This window comes from Dromaius novaehollandiae, chromosome 3 (genome assembly GCF_036370855.1).
Source record: "Dromaius novaehollandiae isolate bDroNov1 chromosome 3, bDroNov1.hap1, whole genome shotgun sequence".
Lineage (NCBI taxonomy): Eukaryota > Metazoa > Chordata > Aves > Casuariiformes > Dromaiidae > Dromaius > Dromaius novaehollandiae.
The window spans coordinates 115,926,715-115,947,781 of NC_088100.1; positions in this window are offsets into that span (position 1 = coordinate 115,926,715).

The following is a 21,067-nucleotide window of genomic DNA, read 5'->3' on the forward strand; positions in this document are numbered from 1 at the left end:
AGGGGTGATTGAGCCCCAGCTGGGTGACTCCTGATGCTGCAGGGCCTATGGGACAGCTCCTGCTTCTGCCACAGCTGCCTCTAATGGCACGCGGAGAGGTTGTCCCCTGCCTTCCAGCCCCAGGCTTGCTTCCACCTGCCTCACCTGGCTCCTGCCTCTTGCTGGGGCGAGCAGTGGGATGAGCTGCGGGCTTGCCTCTCAGAGCCCACACACCAGGGTTCGTGCCCCTCCTCCTGTCCAGCTGGATCGCAGAGCTTTCAGGATGGGCTCCACTGGGCTTTTGAATTCCCTGGCTCCACCAGCAGCGGCCATTGGCTTTGGTCCCTTCATTGTCTAGAGAAGGGGAAGGTCCTACAGTGGGGCAGGGAGGAAATATCCTGGCAGGAGAATACATGCTTGACTTTTTGCAGAGAGTGTGTCTTTGTGGGAGGGAGTGAGGGAGGGACAATGATGCCAAATCTGACATACCACCCCAGGAAATTATTTTGCCTTCAACCTCGGGGTGGCAAAATTCAGTTTTGCCTCTGCTGTTGCAGAGCCTCCAGCTAGCTCTCATCTTTGCAACTGACTACAAAGCACGGGGAGGGAAAGGAGTGAATTTTAAGTAGCTGAGAGTACTATCCAAGGAAAAGATCGAACTCCAAGGCTGTTACTAAATATATTTTAAGGGATGTGAGGCCAGAGAAGTCACCTGAAACAGATAACTAACAGTTTCTAGCCCCTCTGCAAGGTTTATCAATTTAAAGTTATATTCAAACATGTGGCAAATCAGCTTTGGAAATGATGGCAGAAACATCCTTAAATGCCTATATGGATCACCACAGCAGCTAAATTAATGTGATCTCTCCTTGGGAAGAGGGGAGAAACAGGACAACCCAAACCCCATTCTTCTCGGGATTCTGCTGGTCTGGAAGGCCAAAGGAGACCCTTCACATCCCAGTATTTTGCTGGTCTGGAAGGCCAAAGGAGACCCTTCACATCCCAGTATTTAACCTCATTGCTTATGAGTCTGAAGAAACTTGCTTAACAAGTGTCTCTTCTTTGAGGGCAGCCCTGGCTCACCCCTTTCCCCTCTGCATGATGCTGTATGTGAACAAGGCACTCCTGGCCTCATTTAGCAGTCACACTCCAAAGCCCTGGTTCAACCACCAGCAACCCAGCGTACAGCTCTGCTCATGCGTGGGGATGCCCTTCTCTGTGCTGACTCCAGATATGCCTTCAGGCAATTCTAGTCCCAATATTTCAGTGGGCAGGGACTGACGACTTCCTTTACTCACTGAATCAACGGCATCCTGATTTCTGCTGGGATTCCCCATCCTCCAGCCCCCCGTAATATCCTCTGCTGTCCCAGGTGGGCATCACTGCAGAGCGATGTCCCCCAGAGGGGAGAGCTAGTCTGTGTCCTGCACCCACATCCTTCTGGCAGTGCTACTGAGGCTGCCAAAAAGCTGGGCTGAATAATATGTCCATGCCCTTCTTCTGGGAAGCGGAGTCATGTGAATTACCCATACTGAGTTACCACATTGTGGAGGTGCCTGAAGAAGCAGGGTTTTTCACAGCTGTGGTCGCAGCCCATCTTTAGGAGGCTAAATAGACTGCAAACACAGTCCCTTGCCCTGTAGGTTGCTGTTCTGTTCTTTCACAGTGCTTATATAGCTCTGCAATACCTTGTGGTCCCTAAAGCTCAGGCCTTTGAAGTATTTCAGTGCCAGATTCACCCTAAAATCCGTAGTCTTTGCCCCCAAAGCCTCATGCTCAGTTTGGCATTCCCTGCTAGCTAGGTGGGAGGCATCCCACCAAAAGAGGACACAACTGTTTAATTCTCAGTTTCCCCCGACCGCCTGAGTGATGGGCTTAATGCTCCTGTACTGTGTGGAGATCGGACTGGGGGCTCTGATGGCCATCTGGGGTGAGGGCGATATGAGTACATTAGTCAGGCAGAGATGTAGCGCAGAGGCCGATTCATTGCATCAGGGTTGTGTCAAGACTGTGTGTGACGGCCCAGGGTATTCCCTTCTCAGGCTGCTAGAAACCTGCCCAAAATCCCAACCAACAACTCGATGCTTGAAATCCACTACAGCCCCATGGCAAAAATGTCCCTTCACAAGCATTTCCAGGGCTGCTGGAGAAAAGGCAAGCTGCAATTCAGAGGCAGCTGGAGAAGCTCTGCACTGAAGGCAAGAGAATGAGTTCAAACTCCATGTAGCTGGGTGACAAGGCTTTGACATGGGGTTACCGAGATCATTTGGGCTCCGTCCACACTGTGATCGGACACATCAGTGCCTCTCGTCCTCCTAGCTTAGTTTCTATACAGACTGTCCAGGCCCAATTGGCTACCTCTGGTAGATCCAGGCAGAAGTTGAAGTTGCTTTGTCTCAACCACCAGCTGATGGACAAACATCCTGCTCTGGCCCCACATCCATGGTCAGGAGGCACTGCCACCCTGAGCAGTGGGTTGTTACCCTGAGCTCTGCCTCTCCCCAAGCTCTGAGGGCAGCACAGATCCTCCTTTTGTTCCCCAGTCTGCTTCATGCTGCATGAGCAGACACCAACAATTCAAACTATTAAAGCTACTGTGAGCAGTTATGCCTGGAGCGGACTGGGGAACACCCCCGTGATGGCACTGCTGGCACATGTGCAGGCAGGGGAAGCAATGGAAAGTGATGGCGGGCCCAGCAGCTCTTTCATCAGCGCAGCCAGACAGTGAGGGCACCACACAGCCTTGCTGATACTCTGGGCTGCTAGATTAAAGCCAGCTCTCACATCCTGCAATCCCATCTCTAACTGCAGTGTCAACATACCTCGGGCTACATTTGCCACCAGAGGGAGACCCTATTGTTCCATGAATACATAAAAGGAGCCTATTGCAAATGGCAAGGAAACATTTACTTTCCCAGTGAGAGGATACGCAGAGAATATTCCCAGTCAACCCAAAGCATGCCTGTCATGGCAGGTTGCTTTTTTCCTGTAGGTATGTACTGTTTAAGTGTCATTAAAAGCTGCTGTATGACTCCATGGCATATTACTTAAAACCCAGGCAGGCACAGAAAGAAAAGAGATGCAAGCAGGGTTACATCAGAATGGCTCTGATACAATCAAGCTTCTGCTTTCTGCTTTTTTCTGGACTGACTGTTGGTAGCCTTTATTAAAAATGTAATTTTAACAATTATGATTATGGAAGGGACTTTTTAGTTAAAAAAAATCCATATTCAAGGATTGTTTCAGTCATTGGATTTAACTCAGGTCTTTGTCTGAAAGCTCATAGATGTCTTCATTTTTTTCCCATGCTTTGCTTTGTGAGAATGGCATTTTCACAATGAAGCATAGTCCAGTTATTTATCCTGACTGACTGCTATTGCAGAGCAGTTGCTGACCTGACTCCATGTGTGATCAGCTACACATGTACGTACACAGACAAATACACGTACCCACAACTAGCCACCTTAAAATTTATTCCATAGTTTCCCTGCCTGGCTATATTTGTGGAGCAGGTGGAGCAACTGTAAAACAAAACCTGATGACCTGTCCCCATGCAGACCTGCTGTTCGTGTGTTGCAGCAGGTCAGAGACACCATGGGTTGGGATGGCCCAGCAACGAGAGTTATGGAGAAACTTCTTTGGATGGGAAAATACTCTTGGTACCTGTGTTTCCAGGAACAAGCCCCATGCTCCACCCTCATGTGACCGCAGGAATGCAAGCTTTGCCACACAAGCTTTGTCTTGTTGGTTGTATACACAGTGACATCAAGCTTAGATCAACATGGCTTGGCTCCTCCTGGCTCAGCCTAGGAGGCCCTGGCTGACTCATTTATTGGAACAAAATGGGAATCCTGGTTCATGTGCTACCAGCAAGACATAAGGACCCAGAAATCACAGGTATTCAGGCTGCTAAGTGCCTTTGTGCACCTAGCTTCTGGTGTCCCAAAGTTCAGGCACCGGACTTGGGTAACTCACCAGCATGAAAGATCATTCTCTTACCTCCGTATGGTGAGAATATAGTGCTGATGGCCTTGGTAGTAACAGGAGTTATTGAAACTACCAGGCTCTTCCAATTAAAAGACTTTATCCCCAGTAACTGGAAATTTCTTGGATAATAGATTATTCAGGGTGAAATTTGCCACAACAAACACTTTCCTAAGGCTGATGTTTCAGCAGAGGAGAAAAAAGTAGGGTGAGGGAGAAGGAAAATGAATTCCAGCTGAAGCAGATTACTCATTTCTGACAAAATAAGAAAAAATGCATTGTTTGGCCCATGTTAATAATGACAATGATGGTAATTGTTGTAGCTCTGAAGATTCTTTGGAGTTGGGCATGACTTCTTCCAGTTGGAAAACCAAGACATTCTGGATTCAAATCTAGGTCTGAAGGTCTGAACTGATAACGGGAAAGCCATCTACTCCAAGCTCTCAGCTTTGCCTTGTTGGTATCCAGGAGGAAATCTGACTGATTTCAATGCAGACAGTATGAAAGGTGAACTTACACGGGTTGGTGGGAAGTCTACTGGGACAAGGAATCTGATGGGTGGAGGAAGTGGAAGTTGTTGGGAGATGGAAGTGAAAGGGGAGAAACCGGTTCAAGAAGCCATGAGAGGAGACACAGAGACTGAGACATCCACTGAAGGAGACAGGTGAATGCTGCAGATATTGGGAAGGCAGTGAGATGGGAGAGCAACTGGAGGCCAGGGTATGGGTGGGAGGGATCCAGACTGGATAAAGAAGCAGGGAGAGAGGGAATGTGAAATTCCTGGACATGGATACTGTGACTAGGACTGAAGGAACACAGGACCAAATGTGCAAGGGAGTGAGTAGGACTGCTTAGGCTAGGATATAGATCTGGAAGGGCAATTGCTGTAACACACGGGAAGAGCTTCCACTAGGAACTTGTGATGGCCATATGCTGCTTGCCCTTTCTCTCCCATGTGACTGCATTGCACTCTGGGTCTGATGCTTGGGATAGATTTTAGGAACCCTTAGGAAAGATGCTGGGTGGGAAAGGATGGTTTCTGTAGGAGCAAGCCATCTGGCCCACAGACTGCTCCTGCCCTACGACAACAATTCATCCAGTCCACTCCCAAAATTCTCCTTTCCTGGAGGATGCTCCAGGACACTGATCTGTCCTTGAAGGAGTGTAGGTTGGGCACATGTGATGAAAGGTGCTAGAGTTAGCAAAACTCATGCATTTCTTTTTCTGCATGTTTCCCCATCCAATCCCCTGCTATCCTCTATCCTCCAATTCCCACTATCCTCTGAAATGACAGGTCAGGACAATTTATGGCAGGGAAGTTAATACTGACCTTCACTGGATAACTCACACTTTGGAACCTCCTCAGTGCTGTAGCTAATAAAGAATTTTCTTGCCTCCTGCACTGACGAAGGCCTGCTGAATTTGAGACATAGGCTGATTGCCTTGCTTTTTCTAAAAAAATTAAAAGGGAAGAAGATGGCATTTTTGAATTGAAAAAGAGGGCTATGGTCATTTGAGCACAGTAACTCTGACTAGCTTCAGGCTGGAGAACAGCCTCTGTGCCTATGCAAATCAGTTCTCCAGTGAGAGAGCTATGTCCAATGTGTCTAATGCTTCGTAGATGTGGTAGACTTACCAGGCATATATACACTGTGCACATAGCCTACTGCTGGCCAGGCACTTCATGGTTTCCTGAGCCTGTATTAATCACCTGTGTGGTACACCCATGCAGATGTGCCAGACTTTCCCGTGCAGATGGGAGCCCCAAATGTGAATCACTCTTCTAGCTGCAAATTTGGAGATTTTGGCTGCAAGATTGACAATGGAAAGATGTTAACCTATATTTTGATGAAGCCTGCCTTGAGGTCAATGGGCCGAGTTCATCCCAGGTGGAACTGAGCAGAATCAGTGTTTGTTCCATGCATTTTAGCTAATTAATTTCCCCACTGAAAGCAAAAATCCCAAGAAAATCCCAAAATAAAACCAGCAGCAAAACTGCTTCTTTGGTTCTCTGTGATCCTGACTCACAGTAAATTCCTCTCCACAGTGAGTAGACTGACATAATCAAGAGAAAATTGGACTTGATCGAAGCAGAACTTTTTGAATTTACTGGAAAAAAGCAGGAGGGTGGAAACAATTCATTTTGACACTTTTTCACTGACGATTTTGTCAAAATCGATACCATCCCTTGGAACATGTCAATTTTGATGAAATGGCATTTTCTGATGGAAAAAAATTAAGCTGAAACTGTTTCCATCAGCTCTACCTGACCCATATATCTTTAGCACTGTTTCTTTTAAGAGTGCGGAGCAGAATGGAGAATATTACAGACCTTGTTCAATGACCTGCACTTTGTTACTGGAGACTCACTGGTGGACCGCATATTTATTTTCTTTTTAGTATGTTAAGAATCATAAAGATTTAAAAACATCACTCTGGTTAGAAACAAGCCGTGCTGTAGAAGTGGGACTTGCAGATGTTTGGCACAAGTACAGATTGTGGCTGCTCTCACAAGGTCTGCTTCTCCATTGCTCTGTACTTTGAGCTGTCATTTGCATCAGTGCAGAGTGCTGCACACTCCCAGATCTGGACAATGTCATCCCATTCCTCACTTTATTCTTGTTTAAATGTCAGCACAAGGAGCAGATCACAACAGGAGCTGGCTGGATGTGTGTGAAGAAAGGCTGTGCTGGGCATTTGCAAAGAAGATATGAGAATAGGTGCCCTGCTTGCAACTGAAGTTATAGACCAAACTGTCATTTGCAAATTTACAAACCTTCCACAACTGCTTAAGTTACTTTTCCAAATGGGACTTTGATTCTCAGATCATTCAGGCACTTCATAATGTTTTCTCTTAATAAATACCACTTTGGGCACTTTCAGGTTAAGTGTGAGACTGGACTGAACTTGGAGGAGTGCCTTGCTGACCAGCACCTTTTCAGTGGTCCTGTCTCACAGCAGGAACAAAGGCAATGGAGAATTTTTCTGTCCACTGACAGAAACACGCTGACTGTGTGCTCTTTCACACTGTGATTAAAGGAGAAAATATGGGCTCAGCTTCTCATTTAGAAGTTGAGATGCCTAATAACTGTCCAAAACTAAAAGAGAGCTCTAGAAGAGCTGTGAAGCCTCTAAGAAGATTTTGAGTTTAAGGACTACGAATCTAGTGGTTAACTCCTACACTGACAATGTTTTCTGGGAAAAAACTCAGATCCGGTAGATCTGTGGGCAAAGCTTAGAAGCTCAGTAGAGTAAGTAAAATGATATGGATCCTAAAGTGATTGCATCATGGCCAGCCTTCATTCCAGGCCCAAAACAAATGAATAAATCAGTTTTTCATCCCCTCCCCCCCCCCCCCCCCCCAATCTGCGTGCCTACAGATTTTTCATCTTTCTCCCAGTCAGTTTCCTCTGTTGGGTGTGACCTTCCCCATCCCTTTGATTTGTTAGCTCTGATAGATTTCTGCCAGACCACAGGTAATGCCCTTCTGGTGTGTTTAATCATGCCTAGCAGCCTCCAGAGCTTTTCAGTTGTCTAGTTTTCCTGTCTTTATTTTACAGTGTAAGGATCTTAACAGTGACAGGATCACAGAAGATTGTGTCTTCTATTTTGGGGGCTATCCCAACGTGTTTCTGCTCTGACAGTTGCCCACAGTCTCATTCAAAAAGTCTTAATTAACAGTAAATATATTTGACGGGGAGAGAACCCAAATGTGAAAGGTGATGAAATCTAAACATGCCTCAGACAAACTTAGCTAAAAATATTGATAGCCAGGGCAGAACTTTACACTATCCAGGCTGGATTACAGTCTGTACAGTCTTTCCAGTTGGCTCACATCTCTGAAACTTGGCCTTTGTTATTCAGTCACTCTTTTCTTAGGCTGTCCATTTCCTTGTCAGGTCTAGTTACAAATCCAGTCTCATGTTTGTGCGCGTGTGTGTGTGTGTGTTGCTCTGTTCCAGAAAGCTAATGCATTCTCATAGAAAGCAGGATCTCTGCCTCACTTCAGACAATTCACCTTTGTCATTCCTGGTTCAGTGTTCTCAAAGTAGTAATTTCTGATGGTGGATTTGTCTTGGACAGCTATCTTGGATGGCTTTTCCATCCAAAGCTTTACAGTTCCCTTAGTTATTTCCCTAAATGCCACTCTACAAAGTCCTCTCTGGTTTTGCTGTTGGCCCATGACAAGAAGAACTAACACCACATGCAAGTATTACATAGAAGTTCAGACCAGGGCTGGTTGCAGGCATGGGAACTGAGGACCATTGCCTACAGAAGGAGACTGGCATGGGACAGAAAACTGCGCTGGCCCTACAATGCGTTTTCCATGCCCCAGAAAACCAGGCACTCCTCTGCTATCTTAGAGGCAGATGCTGGGGTGTGTTAAGCAGCATCCACTGTTATACATATGGTGGATTCAGCTGCCCCTTTATCCCCTCTGTCTCTGTAATAGTCATTGCTCCTGCCTCTCCAGCTCTCTCAAACAGGAATAGCCTGGCCCTCTGGGGCTCTGCTCTGGAGCATCTCATGGTAGCAATATGCTGGCCTACATCTTATCATCCTGTCTCCTTGGAGCAGCCAAAATTCCATCTCTCTGGCACTACTGAGTGAGCTCTAGCAAGAGAAGAGAGCCCTGGTTGAAAACCTGGCTCCTTTGGAAGCCAATGGGAATTTTGTCATTAGCTTTAGCAAAGCCAGAATTTTACCCCAGGTACCAAGAAACAGACAACTGTCATGCTGAATATTACTCCAAGGAGAGCCCTTGCCTGGCATCAACTTAGTGAACTCTGCCCTTCTCCATGGGACAGCTCTGAAAGGACAGAAATCCCCATGAGTCTACACTACTATTGATAAATTCCCTATACTGAGAGATGCAGCACATTCAGCATATTCCTAGACCAGATATACTACTAGGTTATCCAGATAGTCCCAGAGATGACAGCAATAATCTCCGGAAGTGTAACTCTGCTTTCATAAACACCTGCTAACATCAGCACCGAATACAGCTATAATATTTGTGTTGCTTGTTTGGTGCCCAAGACATCCACTGCCATAGTGAAAGATTGAAGAACAAGCTTTTATTTCCTGAAGATGCTGAGAGACATTTATATCTGAAGCTTTAGAGCAAAATGAACTCCCTGCTGTCCTTGCTGTTGGGAAGAGAAAACAACAGCAATGGAGATTAATCTGTTTTACCTATTTCATGTGCTCACAGTTCCTCCTGCCATGTTTGGAGGTCATTGCACCTGTGTTGGACATACCAGACTCTCGTCAGGAGGTGAAGTCTGGACTCTGAGTAGGAGAACGGGACAAGAGTCTGCCCTTGGGCTGAGAGTCACCTCTCTCTTGTTTTCTCTCTGTTGAAAATCTAGTAATGTAGAAAGGACCCTGGGGTGGGAAACAGCTTCCCAGAATGGACCACTCAGCCTGAGGAAAGGGCACCTTAGCAGGTGCAGCAGGTAGAGTTTGTCAGGGTTTCCCCTTCCAGTGTTTACTCTGAATGGAGTCTAACCAGAGGATCGTTCCTCACTTGTCACTACCCGAGTAGAAGAGATCCAAATCAAGATTCAGGTCTGAGGTGTGTGGAGGGAAGAGGTTAACAAAGGTAGTCACAGAAAACGGCCTGGTGTGGAAATGAATGTGGCTGCAAATTCGCTGTGTGCTTAACCTTAATTTGATTGTTGCAGTTCTAGGATCCATAAGCTTCTTGTAGCTTTTCTTTCCTTTAATAAAGGTTCTCTGGTTCCATGCCAATTCTGCATGCTTGCAAGTTCTGTCTACTATGCAAAACTGGAGGGAAAAACTATTTTCTCCTTGATCAAGGGTAAGGATTTGAACCATTCTTTTCTTCTTTAGTCCCCAAACACATAAAACTCAGTCCTTACTGCTGTGGTAACTGCTAGAAAAGGTAACGAAAGGCTGCCTTGCTGTGCCAGCTTTCTTTGCAATGGTAGAAATGGTTTCTCTGAATCATGAAGAAATATGGACCACCATTCACAAGGACAGAGAATGCTACAAAGGAACAATCAGTTTCAGAACTGAAATAGGATTTCTGCATGGTGTGAGTTATAAAGACTTCACTGGATAAGGAGGTGTTTTCCAGGACAGTGTTAGTTTATGATTTTGCATTTCATTATATGTTTCGGACCCCTTCCCACCTCCTCCCTGACCCCTGAGGTGATTGACGCAGGAGAAAAACTAAAGGAGTGCAGTGGTTCCAGAGTTTTGACAAAAGTTCCTCTCGATAATTTGTGGGAAGCTGGCGATGATAAACTGAAGCAAAAAATTTCCTGAACCTTAAGTATAATATTATTCAGTGACCCAGGAACACTGTTGTTTTCTGTCTTCTTTCAGAAGCATCGCGTGTCAATTGATTCTAGAGCAAGTTGGGTAAGGGAGATCAATGACTTGCTCAAAGATGGCAAATTTTCTGTTTTTTGACTTGATACTCATATATGAATGCAATATTTCCCTTGGGGAAAACATTACCTCCCCTCTTCCAGTTCTGCAGTATAAATATGAAAACACTTTTATCTCAAAGTTGTATTAACCTGGCAAACACGACAAAAGCTTTCACTGAAGCTCTCCCAGAGATAGCACTGTTTTGGCATCAGGTTCTCAAAAAGTGATGTCATGAATTTATACGCCAGAGTTTTCCCTTTCTTCTGCAGATTTGTGGCAATGTCAAAGTTCTTCTCTAGAACGGATCTGTTTTTAATATTTCATATTTACGTTTTTAATTTCAGGGCTGGCTGGAACATCTTTTGGTCTCCTCCTTGAAAATGCTTACATGCACATATAACCCTAAACTCTTGAAGAGTCTCTTGAAGTATTGAGTGATTAACAGAAATTGCTTCTAAATCTACATAGGCCTAAAACTTTTTTTAACCATCAAGATCCACCTACAGAAATCTATGTAGTTCCAATGAGTCAATTAGGCTATATCTCTTTACATGAGCACAAGATCTAGTGCCAGGTATTTTAACTTTATTATAAAGAAGGTTTCTGTCAAAGGCCTAACAGATTTTTTTTTTTTTGTGGTTGGTGATGTAAAAGTCTGGTCTCAGAAAAATAGTGGAAAAAAAAGTATTTATCATTTGAAATCTTATATAGTCTTTACTGGAAGATAAACACAAGGCTCCATCATTCCTAAAAACTGCAATGTATGTTTGCTAGGAACCTAAGAATGGCTTTTGAAGGTCAGACAGCAGCTCCACCTGAGCAATACTTACAGTGATCACTCTTTGGAGGTTGAATGATTATTCTGTAAGTAAGATTACTATTGAATTCCCTTAAGAATTGTGCCATTCCCTGCCCACTCACACCCTGAAAAAGTTAATCCAGGGCTATGTGGCTGCTCACTATTGCCAGCTATAACATACAGTGGTTGAGTTCTACATGCCTTGGGTCTGTCTCCTCTACTGGGCAGCCAGTTTTCATGAAATGTGTAGAAGGGGAGTTCTTTCTGAGAGCCCCTGTGCTCAGTCAAATAGTGCTGAGATTGGCCACAAATTATTTGCACAAGAAAGGGGAAGTGAGAGGGGAGGTGAGAGACAAGATTGGTTTCATAAACCTTGGGGAGTGAGCTTAAAATAGTTCCTTCCTATTTCCTAGGCGCTGTATCAGCCTTTGCTATGATCCAGTGCTGTTTCTGTGCCTCTTCCCCCAGGGAAGACCTCCCTTTGCCAAAGGGCAGCTCTGGCCACTTGGCTTCAGCTGTGGTGGCCTTGGTTGGACCTGCCAAACCTCACGCATTTACACAAAGCCCCAGAGCTGCTCCTTGGATATGTAATACCCAAGGGCCAGACACAGCTGACCAGGACCGCGGTGCCACACAGCGTAGGGTCACGAACCAGGAGAGAAGACACAGCGTTGTCATGCAGGGAAGAAGAGGCACAACTGACAGGAGATCCTATAAGTTTCATTTTGTAATCACAAGCAAGCCCTTCCCTCCTCCAGCGTCCAATTGCATGTGTGTCCTATGGGGTGGTATCCACTGGGGGAGTATAGTTTGCCATGGATTTTTCTGATCCAGCTTGACCCCCTGAAGAAGGCAGGACGCTTGGAGTGATGTGCAGGCTTTGTATCCACAACTCATTCTGTGCAGCAAGCAACAAACCCATCTCCTTACATTTTTTCAGCTGCAGTTTCCTGCTAGCCCCTAGGGGATTGTCCATGGGAAAAAAATAACTGGACTCATAATATTACGAGCAGGAATAAAGCAGAGTGGGATACAGGCAACTTTGGACAATCCTGGTTGCAGTTGTGTTGTGCCATGAACCCTCATCCCTTTTCTGCAGAAAAACTCCAAAGACAGCAGGATATTTTTCTTTTTTCTTCTTTGGGTTGCCAAAGAGTCATATTTTAAAGTTAGGAATACTTGTCAGCATCCTAGCATGGCCCCCAGAGCCGATGATGCAAATATGACAAGAAGCGAGGTCAGATTACAAATGAGGCCACTTCAAAACCTCTCCCGTAAAACTGGAGGTTTGAAGAAAGAGATGAATTGTGCTGAGGAAAAAAACTGCTTCATAATCTGCTTGAAAGTGAAAATAAAATACCCTCTTTCAGTAATTCGATCTTCTGCTTGCTCTTGGCAAAAGAGCTGCACATACCCTGTTTGCCGGCACCCTCAGGCTTGCATATCCCTTTCTGTGGTCACCGCTGAAGCTAGGGATAGAACCAGTGACCTCCACAGCCAAAAAGCACAAGCCACATCTGCTAAAGACAAGTTCTAGACCTGGAATCTATAGCAGAGAGTGACCTTGCGTGGTCTTGGAAACAGGTTTGTGATACGCCCATCAGGGGCTAATATACGCACAAGAATCCCATACCTGCATGGGACTGCAAAGGTAGTCACAGTTTAGCAATATACACATAAGTGCTTTCCTAACTGGGGCCTGGGTGGGAACTTACAGGATGACTGAGAGATCACCAACTTTGAAAATAAAGGTAAGGAATTGCTATTCTAACAGTAGCCTTCCGTGTGCCTACATAAGCATGGTGTTACTGTTACATGGTGTTTGCGCAGCACAGAGCACCCATTCTTGACTGAATTTTCTGGGTGCTCTAGGCCTGAATGTACCTGCAAACAGAACTGCCAGAAGCCAAAATCAGGCATGATCCCGAAAATCCAGAATTGAACTGAAGGAGTCCAGACAAATATACATGGTAATGGTCCATTTGAAAAAATGTAAGCTACTGACAAACTCTTTTCACATCACGCAAAGAGTCAGTGGGAATCTGTCCTGCTAATGAAGCATAGAACTAGTGTGACCCAAAATCGCTCACATTCGCTAACAACCGTGTGCCCAGGTTTGGGCCATTACTAGGCAAGTCCTTCGCATGATTTTCCTGTGCTGTCCAAACAAGACTCCATCTCAGAAGAAATGTTTGGCAGATGCCTAGTTTGTGATAGACTTTTCTGCTGAGGGAAAGCTGGGAAGAGGAAGAAGCTGTTGCAAACAGCAAAAGAGTTTGTTCCTGTACTCTTCCATCAAACTGGAGTTGATCCAGAGAGTAAGGTTTCCTCTCTGGAAGCCCATCTCTGAATTTGAGGCTGACAGAAGGAGGTTTCCTATATGCTCTTTGTGCTTCATCCCAGCTCAGGGTGGAAATAAAGAAGCAATGCTAACATTTCTGTCATTCCTGGTGTTTTCCTTAGTGGTCAAACTGGTTGTAGAGATCCCCTTTCCACCACCATGAGTTTGTGTATTTGTGCTTGATCCACCCCAGAACATAGTGTGATATCTTAGTACAAACCCTTGTTTTTGACACTTCAGTTTAGTGCAAGGAAGTGTGAACCAGGACAGTTGAGACACAGGAACATTGCCAGGAGCAATAATTAACTACAATGCCACAGCATGAATCCTCAACGTGTGTGTCAGTCTGGGGTCCATACTGCTGCTTTCTCCTCTCAGTTCAGAAAGCTGAACTGAAAGACTTCAATAATTGCTACTGTTCAGCAGAAATGGGGACTATATCTTGCTACTGAAGGTGTCTGCCCCCGAGTCCTCAGATCTCAGGCTGCAAAGGGACTTGCATTGTCAGGAGTGTCACTCAGAGCCACTTAACACTGCCAAAGGGGATGTATGTGCAAACACATACCTAGTTCGGAAAGCTATACCCTGCAAAAGAGGTCTGGACAGATATTTCTGTAGGAGGCGAAAGAAACAGGAAGAGGAAATGATGGTATTTATGGATTTTCCTTCTACCTCTTTTTCCTACCTGGAAATTTTCACTGAGGAGAATTTGAGGATTTGGGGATTCCTGGGAGCCCCAAAGTCTGACCTGTGTGGTAAGTCCAGGCAGTGGCTGGACATGCATAACATCTTGGGAATGAACCTGTATCCCACCTTTGCACAAGGCTGGGAGAGAGCTGGAGTGTTAGAATAACTGTGGGGTCCTGCCTCCAGCACAGCCAACCCATTACCAGAATCCTGTCGCTTGGGGACTTTCTGAACCAGAAACTACATTCAGATTGTTGTGTTTAAGACTCACCAATGCCTCTCTCCTCCATGAGTTTGCCTACTCCCCTTTCAACCATGAATGCACTGTTGTCCTCCCAGCATCCCATGGAAACAAATTCCACAGTCATACATAAAAATGTATGGCTGCTTGTTGGTTTGAACCCTGCTGCCTAATCATTTCTCTGGGAGCTTGAGAGTCCTCTCGCATGGCCCCACAGTGTTGCTGCTCCCAGACCTGAGGAATCCTTGCCTATTTGTTCTCATGGGGAACTGGCTCCAAATCAGTCATCTGTGTTGTCCTTCTTGGTCCCATCTGTACTCCAAATAAGTTATTTTGGGATGGTGGAAGGACTTAGGCAGGTTTTACAATGTGGGTGCACCTTGGATTTCTCAATAATTACACCTCTGCTTTTCATTCCTTTCCAGAAAAGCTTCATTAAGCAGTTTGCTCTTTTGGCTACTATAGAGCTGATGTTAATATGTTTTTACCATTACTGAATTTCATCTGCCATTTTACTCTTCAGTCATTCAGCATCAGAAGATCCCTCTGCAGTGCTTTGCCCAGGATTTCGTTTTTACTCTCTTGAACATCACTAGCAACTTTGCCATGTCATCAACGTCCCCTTCTCTGCTTCTGTTGTGAATATACCATGGAAGGGAAGAAATGATTCACCTCCACCTAGACTGAAGGAGGGTCAGCAGAGAGGAGAAAGAGGCAGAAAGTGTCCTGCTCCTTTCATTTATTACCAAAGCTAGACCGTCTGGCTCTATCGAGGGCTACCCACAGCTACCAGCCAAGCTGAATAATTTGCATTGCTATTTGTGCAGGACACATTCAGCAGATCGAATGGGTCAGATTCGCACACAGGTATGCACACACGTCTCCAGCTGGGAAACCCTGAGCAGGAGCACAGCAGCCGTATGCAATAAGGGTACTTCTGTCCAGGCACTGCCATACAGTTTCCAACTTTGGCAACGCTATTGAGCCAGACAGGGACAGAAGAGGAGAGAAAGTAAACACAGCATAGCAAAAACAGCCTGGGAGGGCAAAGTGCTTTCCTAAGCGCTCATTTGAAAACCATTTTATTGAGGATGATTGCAGAGGAAAAAGCCCTACATTATAAAGCTGTTAGTCACAACATGTTTTTACAGACCTTTGTTCATATTACTAAGACTCCTCGCAAGAGTCTTAGGCAAGAGTTTTAGGCAGTTTACCTGATGGTTTCACAGAGGCCACTCAACTAGTTTGCTCTTAGGATCCATATTTTTGTTGTGAAGACACACACAGGTGCTATAATCAATATATAACAGGTTCTCTACTTTAACAGCCTGCTGTCATTTGGCTGTGCTCCCAGCAGCATGCTGCCTCTTGGACGTTCTCTCTTTCTTCCCTGTGACTCTCAGACGTCAGGGGAAGCAGGGAAAGTGTGGAAACCCCCCCCCCCCCCATTACTCTGACACCCAAAATAAACATAGGTGGGGAAAGGGGCAGAATTTCTGTTCCTCTACGATGTTGCCTCTTGGCATTTTGCTCTTTGTTCAGTTCTTAATTGAGTGGACAGGATTCAAAGCCAGCTTTGTTCCCTTCCCTTGACACCAGTGACACCAGTCTTTTTACACCACCTGAAGTGTGCCTCCATCCCCTAAAAAGGCTCACCAGCACAAATTAAGTAGCCAGCTAAGCCTTTCCTTTTCTGTAACAATAGCAAAAAGGTCCCAAAGCCAAAATTGTCAAATTTCATCTGACTCTGAGATCGAATTTCATCTCATCTCCAAAGCAATAGCAAAACATAATCTTTATGAAAAGTTGTCAAGAATCTAATTGTTTTGCAAACACTACAGATACCTCTTCCATTTCAAGGAACAAGTGGGGTTGCTTTTGGTTTTGGAAGAATTGAGTAAGCATGAAGATTTCCAAACTTACTCAGATACAAAACACTATTGTTATATATTACAGTGAAACAGCTGTGGTTTATAAGTACCATTAATGTGAAACTTTAACTTAAAAAAAAAACACCCCAACCCTAAAAAAAGTTAAAGGAACAGAAAACATTTCATCCATACTAATGTGAGCTTTTAAACACATAGGCTTTTAAGTGAATTGGCCATAACCACAACAATATTTTGGGTCTGACCAGAGTGTATATTGTATGCAGATGTTAATTTGGCATTTGCATGCATATGCAAAGGAAAAAAATGTTTTCTACATATTTTTTCTTGGGTGCATTGCGATCTGGAGTCTTTTTAGCTTTACAAACTGATTATAAACACTAGTTACCTGAAAACATGCTGTTTGGCTTAATATGCAGCCTGTAGACTTAGGTTCTGCTTTTCAAAATGCAAAATTTAGCCAGAATATTCACTCCTTTCTCTATATTTAGATATATATATTTATAAAAGTAGAATATGCTGATTTGTACAAAAAAACAAATTCCTCTTTTAACCCTCTCCATCCCATTTGTCCGTGTGTCAGGTGAGTCTATCATGCCTCAAATGGCACTTAAGTATTTTAGGAGGGAACAAAAAGCAAGTTTAGGTGGCTCTACTTGCTTTCTTCAGCTACACAGATGCCTGCTCCATCAGAGATGCCCAGCTAGATTTCAGCTAGGCTAGGTCATATGGTCACTTGAGAACTGTGTCCCACTTGTCTTTCTACATATCATAGGTTCATGGGTTGAGAGCGTTAGTGCTCTGCATGGTGTCAGAGACACATTTCATACTGAGTGAGGGATGTGAAGGCAGTCCTAGCTGACTGAAGTACAGGCATATTCCTACTGTTTAATTGGATGGGTGCTAATCTGACTGGGAATATCTACACTTTGGGAGTACAGAGTGGGTTTTCGGAAGAGTTTATCTATCCCATAACAATCTTTTTCTGTCTCCCAGACAAGTCCTTGGGAATGAAGGTGTCAAGGAGCAGTTTGTGGGATGGATGAATTGTTCTGTCAAGCTTACCCCTTGCTTTAAAGTCTGGTCAGTTAAACACATGGATGAAATGCTGATCTCTGTAAACACAGCTATTGATACAACTGGTGGTTTCCAAAAAGAGTTACGAAATTTAGTTAAAATAAGGTTTTCCACCTGTTTTTCCAGCAGTGGTTTCAGAGGAATTTTTAAGGCAAGGTATTCTGAAAAGATGGGTGAACCAGAGGAACAAATTCTCCTAGAGTACTTCTGTGGGCACAGACATTAAAAAAAGCAAATCCCCCAGAGAAGAAAATCTAGGAATCATCTGTCCCAATCTTCTGACCCTTCAGAGGTCTGCAGAGAAGGTGCCCAGAGCTGAGCTCCTATGTATCTGGGGAACTGCTCCATCCAAACCCATATCTCCTTGGCTGAAGCAAGGCAGTGCTGGGGTGAGGCCTTCCTTCAAAGGCTGCCACCCTCTCTCCCTCTCACTCTTTCTCTCTCTGCCTCACCCGCTGAGGTGGGTTGGGGCTCGTGATGGCCTCCTCTTCTGACAGCTCTCTGCTATCCTGCTGACACCACTGAGGTCAATGCCAATAGTACTGATGATGTGAAGGAAGCTGATAGGATAAAACGCTTATTGTTCTGTGCTCCAAAAGAAATAACGTTTGTGGAGCACACTGCTGTTTGGTATAGCGGTCTACGATCTTGGGAAATGTGGAATGAATTAAACAGTGGTAGCTGCTTTCAGGATAAAACTAAGAAAAATTATAAGAACCAATGTCAGGGAAAAAAATGCCTAAGCTCGCTTTATTTTTTGAACTGAAAGTTATCTTTGCACTGCCTGAAATGTCTAATTAAAGAAAGCCTTATATTCAACTAGCCAGTTCAGGATTCACCTCTACTGTCTCCTTCTCAAAGGTCAGTCCTCATCTTAGCTTCAGCTTTTGCCCTCCAAAAATATCCTCCCACAACTGCTGATAGACGGTCAGTGAATGAGACTATTTACACACAGGCATAGATACCTCTGCACCAGTACTCTGCACATGCCTTAAAACTGATCCTACCTCTCATGTGAAGCACTGTCCTCAAAAGAATTAGAACAACACTGTGAGAAGCATAGTGTTTAATATCCTCCATAGTCTAAGGCAGCTCTTCCTACCTTAAAAAAAAAAAGCATGATGACATGGAAAATGTGTCATAGGCTTGCGCTGATGCAGAACAATTCAGTATAGCTCTTCAGTATATTCAGTATAATTCCTAGTATAACAAAACAGTCATTAATGATCGATCAGTATAGGACTCTTACGTGACCTCTTCTAATGCTTTGTAGGTCCAGAGCAGCTTCTGCTCCAGATTCTCAAAGCAAGTGATCAAAAGGGCATCAGCTAATTTCCTCTGGCTTCAGTTTCCTCCTCTGCAGAAAAAGAATGTTCTTTGAATCACTGGGAGCTTGCGAAACCAGGTTAATTTTGGCATAATTGTTCAATCCCTCCATGTACTGGTGAACGCATATATGGAATCATTAGGGCAGGTGACCAGTGGGGTTTTTACAGTGAAGTATGGAGTAAAACACTTTACTTTTGGCTGTCAGTGTTCCTGCTGAAGACAGGGAGAGTTAATGCAAAACATTTGCATAATAGAGGTGCTTATGTTTAGGTAAGTCACTATGTGAACTGATGAAGGCTGGGTTTCTGCTATATGGATTGTCATGATTGATTGCGACCTCAGTGGGAGCTTTTCCTGTGGCTAAGGCACTGATATGGACAATTGCCAGTGTTGATTCTCTGATGACTAATAGGGAGGGGCTCTGCAACTTTTCTCTTGAGGGGATCTAGCAGGATCTCTCTCTATGCCTAGCTACCTATTTTCACAAAACATGTAGGAATTGGGTTAGTTTTCGGTCAGAAGGTTCAAAAATTATTGTGAGAATGGGACAGAGTGTGACTGCCTACAGACTACCTCTTAAGGGCATGAAATTTTGTGGATCACATGAAAAGTATCACTCACTGTTCTTGATAATTCCACATGACTAGATGTTCAAGATATCCTAGGCTCAAATCTGAGAAAATAACAATAAAATTTAGGGCATCATAAAGATGGCCTCGCTCCCACAAGATGATTCTAGATGGGAGACAGCAGGTGGGAGAATCAATTGAGAAGCAGCCCATAAGTGACTCAGAGTATCTTTACACTGGGAATGACATCTCTGTTTCTCAAAGACCTGGTAGCCAGGCCAAGTGAAATCGTACCATCAGCCCACATTGGAAAAACAAGATGTCCACTTTTATATAGTAACTAACTGCATTTGAAAAGCCTTCACTTGTCCTCCTCTTTCTTATCCACTACAGGATAGACTGCAGTGAGTGGTTGGTGTCCCAGAGATGATGGTGACTGTTGAACTGAGCTCCATTGACTTTGACCTACATTGGTTAAGTCTCCTTTGGACTGAGTCGCTCTCCAACAGACAGATACATCTATTTACCCACATTAAATATCTGTTTATTCCCACAAAGACAACTGTGGAAAGGTCTCCAGGGTCTGGATCTAGGCTGACCAGGCACCTGCCATGACAGGAAAAAAAAAAAAAAGATCAGGAAGACAAGATTGTTTGGGGTCCTTCCTGGAAAGACCTATGTGCTTATCTCTGTTTCTTGTAGAAGGAGCCAAGGGCAAATTTCCTAACTAAGGCACCCTCATTAGATGACCAGAATTAGATGAGATGAATCTGGGTCCCTATAATTCCACACCAATGGATTGCTCTTGGATGAAAGGCCATAGGATCCTGGTTCCACTGCCCTTGATCCACATGCTCCACATGCTGATGCCAAAGGGAGCTCCCTTACTGTCGACTGAGCAAGGGAGGGCAGATAGTAGCTTTGCCAGCCATTTGCTAGTGATTTGGAAAAGATGTATGGGGAAAGACTAATGCAGAGGTACAATTATCTGTGGAAAAAGTGTTTCAGGAATGTGTTTCTGTTCCCAGAGATACGTTTGTGAATGAAGCCTTCTCATCAAAAGCTGAACGTGTTTATATTTCACAGGTGCATTTGTTAGGGCTGAATTTTATTGGAGTTTGGGAAAAAACTTCTCCATAAGGTAAGAGGATGTGTCAGGTTTGGTGGCAGCAGTGGGAAGAAGAATAAGAGAGACTGTGAGAGACTGAGGTCTTATTGAATGCTCCCCAATTTCTGCATGTGGAGGAAAAGCATTAATAAAGATCAACTGCCTATTTATATAGGAATGTACTCTTCTACTCTTCTAATACTCTGCAGACCTGGAAGAGTTTCCATTCTAAAATCTCAAGCACTTAATCAGTGCACAAATAGAAGATTCTCACCTCCAGGGAAGGGTTCAGAAATTGATGCCTGAAGTCTTTGTCTTCTCTGCACTTAGGGTATCCTTAGGGTATTTTCACCTGTGCTTAGGCCCTCCAGCCATGCAGTAATCTTACTTCTCCATTTATGGCACACAACTGAAAGCTTGTCTCACTATTGACTGGGATCAACAAGCCACTGTTGCCTTCAGAGAAAAGGGTTGGTTCTGCTGATGTTGGCACTACTGAACATCTTCCAAGCACACTCATGGTGGAACTGAGCCATGCTGGCGGAAAGCAAAGGCAAGCTCCCAACCCTAGCTTCAAATGGTTCAGGATTCATGGTTGTGGCCCAAGGCTTTTTCTTGTGTGTTTGCACCAGAAAGCACATGCTTTCGGAGCACTTTTAACA